The sequence below is a fragment of the Sturnira hondurensis genome, unplaced genomic scaffold (assembly GCF_014824575.4).
Source record: "Sturnira hondurensis isolate 20B ecotype Veracruz unplaced genomic scaffold, ASM1482457v3 Scaffold0015362, whole genome shotgun sequence".
NCBI classification, from domain to species: Eukaryota; Metazoa; Chordata; class Mammalia; order Chiroptera; family Phyllostomidae; genus Sturnira; species Sturnira hondurensis.
The window spans coordinates 469,568-481,748 of NW_028087993.1; positions in this window are offsets into that span (position 1 = coordinate 469,568).

The window sequence follows — 12,181 nt, forward strand, 5'->3', positions numbered from 1 at the left end:
ATTGAGTTGATTGTCTTCTTAGAGGGGATTTCGTGTAAGTTCTTTGTATATTTTGGATATTAAACCCTTCTCTGAGGTACCATTGGCAGATATGTTTTCCCATATATTTGGTTCTCTTTTTATTTTAATACTGTTTTCTTTAGCTGTGCAGAAGCTTTTAATTTTGATGAGATCCCATTTGTTTATTCTTTCCTTTATGTCCCTTGCTCTAGGGGATGTAGCAGTAAAAAACTTGCCACGTGAAATATCTGAAATTTTCCTTCCCATGTTCTCCTCTAGGACTTTAATGGTGTCACAGCTTATATTTAAGCTGTTTATCCACCTTGAATTTATTCTGGTGTATGGTGTAATTTGGTGCAAAAATTTCAATTTTTTGCATGTAGTTGTCCAGTTCTCCCAACACCATTTGTTGAAGGGACTATTTTTAGTCCATTTTATTTTAGTGCCTCCTTGGTCAAATATTAATTGGCCTGAGAGACTTGGGTTTACTTCTGGGCTCTCTGTTCTGTTCCATTGGTCTATGTGCCTGTTTTTATGCCAGTACCAGGCTGCTTTGATTATTGTGGCCTTGTAATACAGTTTGGTATCTGGTACTGTGATCCCTCCTACTTTGTTCTTCTTTCTCCAAATTGCATCTGCTATTTGGGGTCATTTATGGTTCCATATAAATTTTTGAAGTGTTTGTTCTATGTCTGTGAAATGTGCCATTGGTACTTTAATAGGTATGGCATTGGATCTGTAAATTGCTTTGGTAGTATGGACATTTTGATGATGTTAATTCTTCCAATCCAGACATGAACACAGCCATGTGTTAAGACATGAACACAGTATATGTCTCCATTTGTTTGTGCATTCCTTAGTTTCTTTGTCCAGGGTTGTGTAGTTTTCTGCATACAGGTCTCACCTGTTTGGTTAGGTTTATTCCTAGGTATTATATTTTTCTTGTTGCTATATCAAATGGGATTTCTTTCTTTCTTTTTTTAATTTAACTCTTGTTCAAGTACAGTTTTCTGTCTTATATTCCCAGCCCTGCCTGCCCCCTTCCCAGTGCTCCCCACCTCCCTCCCATTCCCCGCCCCCACCCTTAGTTATTGTCAATGTGTCCTTTATACTTGTTCATGTGAGTCCATCCCATTTTCCCTTATGATTCTCTCCCCTCTCCCTTCTAGACCCTGTCAGCTTGTTTGGTATTTGAGTGTCATTGGTAATATTTGGCTTGCTTGTTTGTTTTGTTGTTTAGATTCCTGTTAACGGTGATATCATATGGTATTTGTCTTTCACCGCCTGGCTTATTTTGCTCAGCATAATGATCTCCAGTTCCATCCATGATGTTGCAAAGGGATATTGAGCATCTTTTCATGTGTCTCTGAATCCTCTGTATGTCCTCTTATATATTTAAGATCCTCTTATATGTCCTCATATACTCTTGTATATTTTGGAGATTAAACCTTTGTCTGAGGTGTCATTGGCAAATATGTTTTCCCAAATTGTTGCTTCTCTTTTTTTCTTGACACTGTTTTCCTTAGCCATGAAGAAGATTTTAATTTTGATGAGATCCCATTTGTTTATTCTTTCCTTTATGTTCCTTGCTCTAGGGCACATATCAGTAAAAATATTGCTGCATGGAATATCTGAGATTTTCCTGCCAATGTTCTCCTCTAGGGCTTTAATGGTTTCATGGCTTATATTTAAGTCTTTTATCCACCTTGAATTAATTTTGGTATATGGTGTAAGTTGGTGTTCAAGTTTCATTTTTTTGCATGTAGCTGTCCAGTTCTCACTATACCATTTGTTGAAAAGGCTGTCTTTACTCCATTTTATGTTATTGCCCCCTTTGTCGAATATTAATTGACTGTAGAGAGTTGGGTTTGTTTCTGGGTTCTCTGTTCTGTTCCATTGGTCTATGTGCCTGTTTTGATGCCAGTACCAGGCTGTTTTGATTACAGTGACCTTGTAATACAGTTTGATATCAGGTATTGTGATCCCTCCTACTTTGTTCTTCTTTCTCAAAATTGGAGCTGCTATTCGGGCTCTTTTATGGTTTTTGAAGTGTTTTATGAATTCTTTAATAAATTTATAAAATTTTATAAATTTTTGAAGTGTTTTTTCTATGTCTGTGAAATATGCCATTGACACTTTAATAGGAATTGCATTGAATCTGTAAATTGCTTTGAATAGTATGGACATTTTAATGATGTTAATTCTTCCAATCCATGAACATGGTATATGTTTCCATTTGTTTGTTTCTTCCTTGATTTCTTTCTCCAGTGTTGTGTAGTTTTCTGCATACAAGTCTTTTACCTCCTTGGTTAGGTTTATTCCCAGATATTTTATTTTTGTTTTTGCTATATCGAATGGGATTTTTTTCTTGATTTCTACTTCTTCTGTTTCATTGTTGGTATACTAAAATGCCTTTGATTTCTGGATATTGACTTTGTATCCCGCTGTTTTGCCAAATGCATTTATTCGTTCCAGCAGTTTTGGGGTAGAGTCTATAGGATTTTCCATGTACACTATCATGTCATCTGTAAGCAATGCCAGTTTTGTTTCCTCCTTTCCAATTTGAATGCCTTTTATTTCCTTTTCTTGTCTGATCACTGTGGCTAGAACTTCTAATACTATATTGAATAGAAGTGGTGAAATTGGGTGATCTTATCTTGTTCTTGATCTTAGTGAAAAAGATTTTAGTTTTTGCCCATTGAGTATGATGTTGTCTGTAGGTCTTTCATATATGGCCTTTATTATATTGAGGAATGTTCCCTCAATGTCCATTTTTCTGAGTACCTTTATCATAAATGGGTGTTGTACCTTATCAAAAACTTTTTCTGCATCTATTGATATGATCATGTGCTTTTTGTGCTTGCTTTTGTTTATGTGGTGTATTACATTTATTAATTTGCGAATATTGAACCATCCTTGCATCCCTGGGATGAATCCCACTTGGTCGTTGTGTTTGATCTTTTTGATGTATTGTTGGAAGGCATTTGGAAATATTTTTTTGAGGATTTTATTGTCTATGTTCATCAGCAATATTGGCCTGTAATTTTCTTTCTTTGTTGTGTCTCTATCTGGCTGTGGCATTAGGGTGATGCTGGCTTCATAAAAAGAGTTGGGTGGTTTCCCAACATTTTGGATTTTTTGGAATAGTCTGTGAAGAATAGGGATTAGCTCTTCCTTAAAGGCTTTGTAGAATTCTCCTGTGAAACCATCTGGTGCAGGACTTTTGTGTGATGGGAGTTTTTTTTAATTACTTCTTCAATTTCATCTGTTCTTATTGGTCTGTTCAGGCTTTCTAATTCTTCTTCATTGAGTTTTGGAAGATTATATTCTTCTAGAAATTTGTCCATTTCACCTAGGCTTTCAAGTTTCTTGGCATATAGTTCTTCATAGTAATTTCTTACAATCCCTTCTATTTCTTTGGTGTCAGTTGTAATCTCTCCTCTTTCATTTCTGATTGTGTTTATTTGGATCCCCTCTCTTCTTTTTCTGATGAGCCTACTTAAAGGTTTGTCTATTTTGTTTATCTTTTCAAAAAAAAACAGCTCCTGGATTCATTGATCCTTGCAATTGTGCTTTCAGTCTCTATGTCATTTAATTCTGCTCTGCTCATGTTTTTTTCTCTTTCTACCTGCTCTGGCCTCTCTTTATTGTTGTTCCTTGAGTTCTTATAGGAATAGGGTTAGGTTGCTTATTTGAAATGTTTCTGTCTTTTGTAGGTAGGCCTGTATTGCTATGAACTTCCCTCTCAGGACTGCCTTCCATGTGTCCCATAAGTTTTGGGTGGTTGTGAGTTCATTTTCATTTGTTTCCAGAAAATTTTTGATTTCTTCCCTAACTTCATTTTGACCCATTCATTGTTTAATAACATCCTATTCAATCTCCATGATTTTTTAGTGTTTTATGTTTCGTCCCTTGGGGTTAGTTTCTAGTTTTAGTCCCTTGTGGTCAGAGAAAATGGTCGGTATGATTTCAATGTTCTTGAACTTGTTGAGGCTTGTTTCATGTCTTATCATGTGGTGTACCTTTGAAAAAGTTCCATGGGCATTTGAAAAGAATGTATATTTAACTTCTTTGGGTTGAAGGGCTCTATATAAATCAGTTCAGTCTATTTCATCTAGGATGTTGTTCAGTGCCAGAATATCTCTGTGGATGATTTTTTAGGAAGATGTGTCCATTTTTGACAGTAGGGTGTTAAAATCCCCTACTATAATTGTTTTGCTGTCAATATCTTTCTTGAAGTCCTCTATGATTTTCTTTATATATTTGGGTGATCTGATATTGCTTGCATATATATTTACCTTCTGGTCACTTCATAATACTCAAAAGGGCCTTTTTTGAGTATTTAGATGACCTTCTGGTCACTTCAATATATAATACTTCCAAAGGGCCCCTTTAAGACCCTTTTTTGAAGTCTATTTTGTCTTATATCAGTCTTGCTACCCCAGCTTCTCTTTGCTGTCCATTTGTTTGGAAAATTTGTTTTCAGCCCTTCACTTTTAGTCTGTGTAGGTCTTTCGTCCTGAGGTGGGTTTCATTTAGGCAGCATATGTGTGGGTCATGCTTTCTTATCCATTCAGCTATTCTTTGTCTTTTGATTGGAGCATGCAATCCATGTACATTTAAGGTTATTATTGATAGGTACTTATTCATTGCTATTTTTGTACCTGTGTTCCTCTCTGTCTCTCCCTTTTTCTTCCTTTCCCTAAAGCAGTCCTTCTAGCATCTCTTGCAGAGCTGGTTTGGTGGAGGTATATTCTTGTAGACTTATTTTGCCTTGGAAGCTCTTTATTTGGCCTCCTATCTTGATTGAGAGCCTTGCTGGGTAAAGTACCCTTGGTTGCAGGCCTCTGGTTCTCATTACTTGGAATATTTCTTGCCATTCTCTTCTGGCTTGGCGTGTTTCCATTGAGAAGTCAGCAGCTAACCTTATTGGGGTTCCCTTGTATGTTACTTCCTGTTTCTCCCTTGCTGCCTTTAAGATTCTCTCTTTGTCTTGGAATTTTGCCATTTTAATGATGATGTGTCTTGAAGTGGGCCTCTTTGGGTTCTACCTGATTGGGACTCTCTGTGTTTTCTGGTTTTGTGTGACTTTTTCATTCATCAAATTATGGAAGTTTTCATCATTACTTTTTCAAATACGTTTTCTATCCCTTGCTCTTCTTTTCCTGCTGGTATCCCTATTATTTGGATATTATTACATTTCATATTTTCTTACATTTCTCTTAATCCCTCTTCATTCTTTCTGAGCCTCTTTTCCTTTCCTTGTTCTTTCCAGGTGTTTTTTTCTAGTTTGTCCTCCAACACACTGATCCAATCTTCTGCTTCTTCCATACTGCTTTTGATTCCTTCCACTGTGTTCTTCAGCTCCGAAATTGTATTCTTCATTTTCTCTTTGCCCTTGTTGATAGTTTCTATTTTCTTTTTCATGTTGATATAGTCTGTAGTGAGTTCATTGTAGCTCCGCTGTAGTTTCTGGTAGCTCATTGTGAGCTCTTTGAACTTCTTTATAACCAGTGCTTTGAATTTAATATCTGATAGCTGACTTGTCTGTATTTCATTTAGCATTCTTTCTGAGGCTTCCTCCTTTCCTTTCGTTTGGGGATTGTTTCTTTGTCTTCCCATTGTTTTTGAGACTCTTTTTGTTAGCTTCATCTACTTAAATTGATTTGTTCTGCTCCCCTGGGTTTATGGTGTGAACTTCTGTGGTAGAATACCTGTAAGATTTAGTGGTGTGGTCTCCTTGATCTCCCAAGATCACTGGTCTCAGGCTGTCCTTTAAGTTGGTTTTGTATTTGTCTTTGGGTGTTTATTGTTTTCGGGTCTTACTTTTATGGGTTTTTTCCACCAGCTGGATAACTGATGGTTCCTCTGTCCACTACCTGTTGTAATTTGTTGTGCTGGTGAGGGCTGGTTCTGTTGAAGCTAGTTTTTCCCTGTATTCCAGGTTTTGAGGACTCTCCTTTGTTCTTGTTCAGTTGTTTTTCCTTGGTCTTTTCTCCGCTGGCTAGTTGCATTTCCAGATAGGTCCTGGATTGAGGTTTGTATGGTTTCCACTCCCTCCTTCACCTTCTTCTGTTGTTATGTGTTGGTGGCTCCTTTGTTGTTGGGTTTCCTCTTCCAGTGAGTAATCTGGTGTTCACCGGTTACACCTACTCTTTTTTTGTGATCAGTTGGAGGGGAAGGTAAAATAGTTTATGACAGCAGGTGGGTATTCTATGATATTTACAGTAGCAAGTGATACAGAAGAGATAGGAGCTTTTGGCCATGTATATTGTTAATCATCATCTTCAACCCAACTAACCACTTTTAAGAAAGGATGGAAAGAAGCTCAGTCTCTTGTTGGGGAGGAAAGGCTTGTGAGTTGGATCTAGAAAGCAGTGAAGTGGAGGGAGGTCAGATTCTGAGGTAATGTGAGAGTGATGGAGGTGTAGTGAGCTCTTTGTTAGTAAACAGGTGTAGTGGGTGAGAGAATAGAGTTAACCACTATAGTAATAGAGTTCAGGAAACTGTGAAGTGGGCTTAGATCCTGGAGGGTTGATGTGAAGTATTTAAAATTGTATGGAACAGCTATTATTTACAATAATACTAGAGCAACAATGATATGACAGAATCTATGTGATCTGGATAACATGAATAGGGGGTATAGAACTTTGAGTAATGTGCTAAAGGAGCACACATAATGTGAAGGATAGTAAATTAGCAATACACTGTGGAAGTGAGAACAGGGGAAACCTGTCAAATGATACAATGTAACGAGACAAGCTTAGAAGACTATAGGGAAAGAAGAGGTGTACAAGAATACTATGAACATAAAAGATGTGAGAATAGTGAAAAATAATACAAATATGCAGTAGCTTATAGTGTCTCTGCAATAGCAAAGTAAAATTTGTCTCAGTGTCTCAACTTTGGGATGCCCCCTCTTTGGGTCCAACTCTGGTCCTTTCACAGTTCCAAGTTTTTTGTCTCACTTGTGGGTGTTTAAAAAAAGGCAGAAGAAGTGAAGAAGAAGAGATAAAATTGGAAAGAAAGGAAGGAGGAATAAAACAAGAAAGAAAAAAGAGAGGAAAAAGGTATAGAAAGAGAAAACAATAATAAATTTTTTTTAAAAGATTACTTAAAAAAAACATTTCTTATTGGTTCCATACTGACCAAACCTGTTTTTCTGGTCTTGCTGGCTGCAGCAGGCTGAGGGGTAATTTGTGTGGCCGTTCTCCCTTCCCAATGTGTACTCAGCTAGTGTTGCGAGCACTCTTCCAAGAGCTAGTATGGAGCCTCTCCCCGGAGCCCCACGAGGGGAATCCAGGTCTTCTTCAAAGTGCTGTTTCTCATGGGGGTTATCGCTGTAGGCTGGGGTGCAGGTGCACACAGGCCCGGCTAGGCTGCCTTGGTCCATGAGTTTGGGAGCGAACCCTTCCCAGGGCTATGGGAAAATGCAGGGCCTTCTGCGCAACCTGGGATTGAGGCCTGACTGGGTGGGCAGTAAACCGAGGGGCCGCGGGAGAATCCCCTAAACAGTTTTACTTTTTGAGAAATTCCTCCTTCTCAAGCCTGCTGCTCAGTATAGCCCAATTCTCTAGCCAGACCGGTGACTATCAAGTTCAATGTGCGTCATTGCAGGGCTCTCAACTCTCGCAAGCCGGCGACCACAGACTCCATGGATGATTACGATCCTTGTGTGTTTGCCTGTTTGTCCTTATTCTCGTCTCTGGAACTTCAAGCAATCGGGTCTCTCCTGGTTCTGTTCAAAGCCTGCTTGGCCAGGGAGCAAGGGAGCAGTTGACCTGGCTGTCTCCCAAGGATTCTGTGGCAGTCTTGTGGCTCCCAAAGAGTCTGTGGTAGACCCAGCGCTGGTTGCCGGGCCTGGGGCTACAGCTGCCTCTCCATCCTGGTCCCTGAAACCTTTATTGTCCTGCAGCAGTCTCCTTACTTTCTGGTTTTTCGGTGTCCAGTACAATTTCTGGTCTCTTATTTTCATATATGCCGGGCTACTGTTGGCTGTTTGCTCTGTTCCTCCATAGATCAGCCAGGTTTTTCTCCTTTGTGTAGGGAGAAGTGGAATCTGCTCCCTCCTACTCTGTCGCCATCTTCCAACTTCCTAAAATCACCTTTGAAAGGGAAGAGGTTTCAGACCATTGATGAGATTCAGGAAAATACAACAGGGCAGCTGATGGCAAGTGGGAGAACTGTATGAGGTCCCAAGGTGCCTACTTTGAAGGGGACTGAGGCACCATTGTCCTATGCACAATGTTTCTTGTGTCTTCTTCAACAAATGTCTCTATTTTTCATATTACACTCCAGGATATATTCTGTACAGACCTCGTACCAAGTATATTGCAATATATATTTTAAATTATTGTTCAAGTACATTTTTCTGTCTTTAACTCCCATCCCAGCCCCCCCAGTGCTCCCCACTTCCCTCCCATTCCCCCCAGCCTTAGTTTTTGTCCATGTGTCATTTATACTTGTTCCTGTGAATCCTTCTTCTTTTTTCCTGAAATTCCCTCCCCTTATTATACTTCATTTAATAGCTGTAATTCTAGGAATGTTTCTGTATAAAACATACATGCGTGAAGTTAGTTGAAATCTGGTTTCTAATAGAATAAAATAGGAAAATCTAAAAATTTTTAAGTGAAGAGGATTAGCAACTAAAAATTGTATACTTTAATTAAATATTATAAAGTCATTTAATGACACTTCTAAAGAATGTTTAAAATTGAAAAAGACTTCTGTTTATAATACTAAGTAAGAAATAAGACCAGGATACAATATTTTGGGTATGTCCTATAACCATATTTCTGTGAAACAAGCAAAAAAAAAGCGTCTACACAGAAATAGGAAAGAAATGCATTCAATGCTGTAACTTTACTTTTGTGGTGCATTACAGTCAAGTGTATCAGTTTATTCTCTTTTACACAGTTCTTTGTCAAAAATTATTCTGATTAATTATTGTCATGTTCATGAGTTCTGTGTAGCACTATGCATGACTCTAATGTATCTATGTTTGAGATACTCATTTGCTTATAATTGAACTTCCAACACTTAGAGGATTTTAGGGTAATGTTGATCTCTCTGATGTCATTTATCCAAATAGAGAATAATATGCTCAGACAGTTCTGTCTGTATATTACAAGTTATCCATGGTTCATATTTGTCAGTGACTTTTCCCAATCTTATTTATACCATGTGAATATAATTAAATAATACTACTTAGTAATAAAATGTCTTATGATGTATCAGTTTATATTTTGTCACATAACTTTTAAAAACATTTATTTGGCATTAGTGGTCCCTTAATTTAACCAAGAGCTTATACTCAGATATTAATGAAACTAAGGATTTATCATTGAATTCTATTAAATGTAAAATCTTCCATGTAATTGTGATCTAAGGTTAAAAATACAGATCCTGGATACACATTCCATGTTGAGTAATTGGAAAAGACATTTAAGTTCTCCTCACCTCAGCTTGTTTATAAAGTGAAATTTTGTCTATCTTGTAAGATTGTGGTAGGAATTTACTGAAATAATACATATATGACACAACACTTAGGACAGTTCCTACTAATAATAAAAATGTTAGCGTTTTCTGTTACTAGTATTCCCCTAATTTTCAGATTTATTTTGTGCTCAAACATCTCTGAAGTGATTCTCTGAGCTGCTCTCAGTGCCTCTGAAATTTTTATAGTCAGACTATTTATCTTTTTAATTCTGTTAGAGGTAACTAGAGTAGGGATTCTCAGTTGATTCCTTTTCTCTCAGCATCCACTAGTAATATAGACACTTGGTCATTAGTAAGAAGTTGCAAGGCCTCACTTAACAACAGTTCTCAACTTGAGAGCCACAAGCCATACTCGTCAACACTGAATGAAATCAGCATATTGAGTTCAAACTTCTGGAACCCCAGCTTGGCTAGGGGTTTCCCTCCTGCTATCTTACCTTTTTCTGCCTTAAGATTCTAGTTTTCTCTTTACTGTGACATAATGAAAAAAGCGAATCTCCTAAAAAGACTTTCCCTGACAGTAAATGAAACTAACCATAGCCGGGCTCTATCGTGTCAGAAGAAACTCTTTTTCTCATCATTCTTAGAGTGAAAAAACATTTTCCACATAATATTTCTCTGTTCAAGAGAGATTTTTTTCTCTTTTGCTTTTAACAGCAGGAACCCCAAGTTAGATGTTGTTGGAAACCAATTTCATCTTAGGAGCACTTAGAGAAATCTTAGCCCTTTGGCGAACTTTTCCTGTCTTCTAGGTTCCCAGTTTCTTCTCCTGCCGCTTTGTCCCTGCTATTCCTGTAAAAGCCAACTCAGCCCAGATTACTGTTTTCCACAAGCCACCACACTATTCTTTCCATACATCATCCTGGTGAGTATGAAGATGGCCCTCACAAAGAAATGTGGTGAGAAAAATAGTTTGCTTTTCTCAAACAATGCAGTGGTTAAAGAATGGTATAAACATCTAATGATATCTCACTGGGAAGTTTACCTTGGCTGCTCAAGGAGATCCAAATATCTGCTATTAAAGACATGAAAAGCATGAATGTACTCATTAAGTCAGGCTCAACAAAGCTGTCAAGGTAACAGGTTAGGGCCTTCTCAGGTATTTCCTGGGCCTGTGCACAGCCCTGCACATGCATGTGTTTCCCTAGATACCCACGACTATGCCAGCTTTGCTAAGCCCACTATGGAAATCTCATTCCCCACATTTACCTTTTAATGTTTTGGTCAGTCTCTTGTTTGCCCCTAACTAGTATCAGTCCTCTTAGGCAGAAGCAGTGTTAACCAATGTCCAATCATTCCCCCCAACCCCTATTTTTTTTGTTTGTGTGGTTGGTTTTGGTTGGTTTCTGTTTACACACAACCTTAGATTAATCTTTTAAAATTTTATTGATTATGCTATAACAGTTGTCCCATTTCCCCCTGTTTATTCCCCTCCACCTTGCACACCCCTTTCCACCCACATTCCCCCCATTTAGTTCATGTCCATGGGTCATACATTTAAGTTCTTTGGCTTCTACATTTCCTATATTATTCTTAACCTCCCCATGTCTATTTTCTACCTACCATTTATGCTATTTATTCTATGAACCTTTCCCCCCCTCTCTCCCTCCCACTCCCCTGTTGCTAACCCTCCATGTGATATCCATTTCTGCGGTTCTGTGCCTGTTCTAGTTGTTTGCTTAGTTTTCTTTTATTTTTCTTATAGGTGTTGTTGTTAATAACTGTGAGTTTGCTGTCCTTTCACTGTTCATATTTTCTATATTCTTTTTCTTAGATAAGTCCATTTAACATTTCATATAATTAGGGCTTGGTGATGATGAACTCCTTGAATTTGACCTTATCTGAGAAGCACTTTATCTTCCCTTCCATTCTAAATTAAAGCTTTGCTGGATAGAGCAATCTTGGCTGTAGGTCCTTGCATTTCATGACTTGGAATACTTCTTTCCATCCCCTTCTTGCCTGCAAGGTCTCTTTTGAGAAATGAGCTGACAGTCTGATGGAAACTCCTTTGTAGGTAACTGTCTCTTTTTCTCTTGCTGCTTTTAAGATTCTCTCCTTATATTTATTCTTGGCTAATGTAATTATGATGTGCCTTGGTGTGTTCCTTCTTTGGTCCAACTTGTTTGGGACTCTCTGAGCTTCCTGGACTTCCTGACAGTCTATTTCCATTGCTGGACTGGGAAAGTTCTCCTTCATTATTTGTTCAAATAAATTTTTCCACTTGTTGCTCTTCCTCTTCCCCTTCTGGTACCCCTATAATCCTGATGTTGGATCATTTAAAGATGCCCTAGAGATTCCTAAGCCTCTCCTCATTTTTAAAAATTCTTCTTTCTTCATTCTTTCCTGGTTGAATGTTTCTTTTTTCTTCTGGTCCACACCTTTAATTTGAGTCTCAGTTTCCTCCCCATCACTGTAGGTTTCCTGTATATTTTCCTTTGTTTCATTTAGTATAACCTTCATTTTTCCATCTAATTTGTAACCACATTCAACCAGTTCTGTGAACATTCTGATTACCAGTGTTTTGAACTGTGCATCTGATAGGTTAGCTATCTCTTTGTCACTTAGTTATATTTTTTTCTATAGGTTTGATTTGTTCTTTCATTTGGGCCATTATTTTTCTCAGTGTGTCTGTTAAGGGGTGGAGCCTTAGTTGTTCACCAGGGTGGGGCAACCCATGTCACTG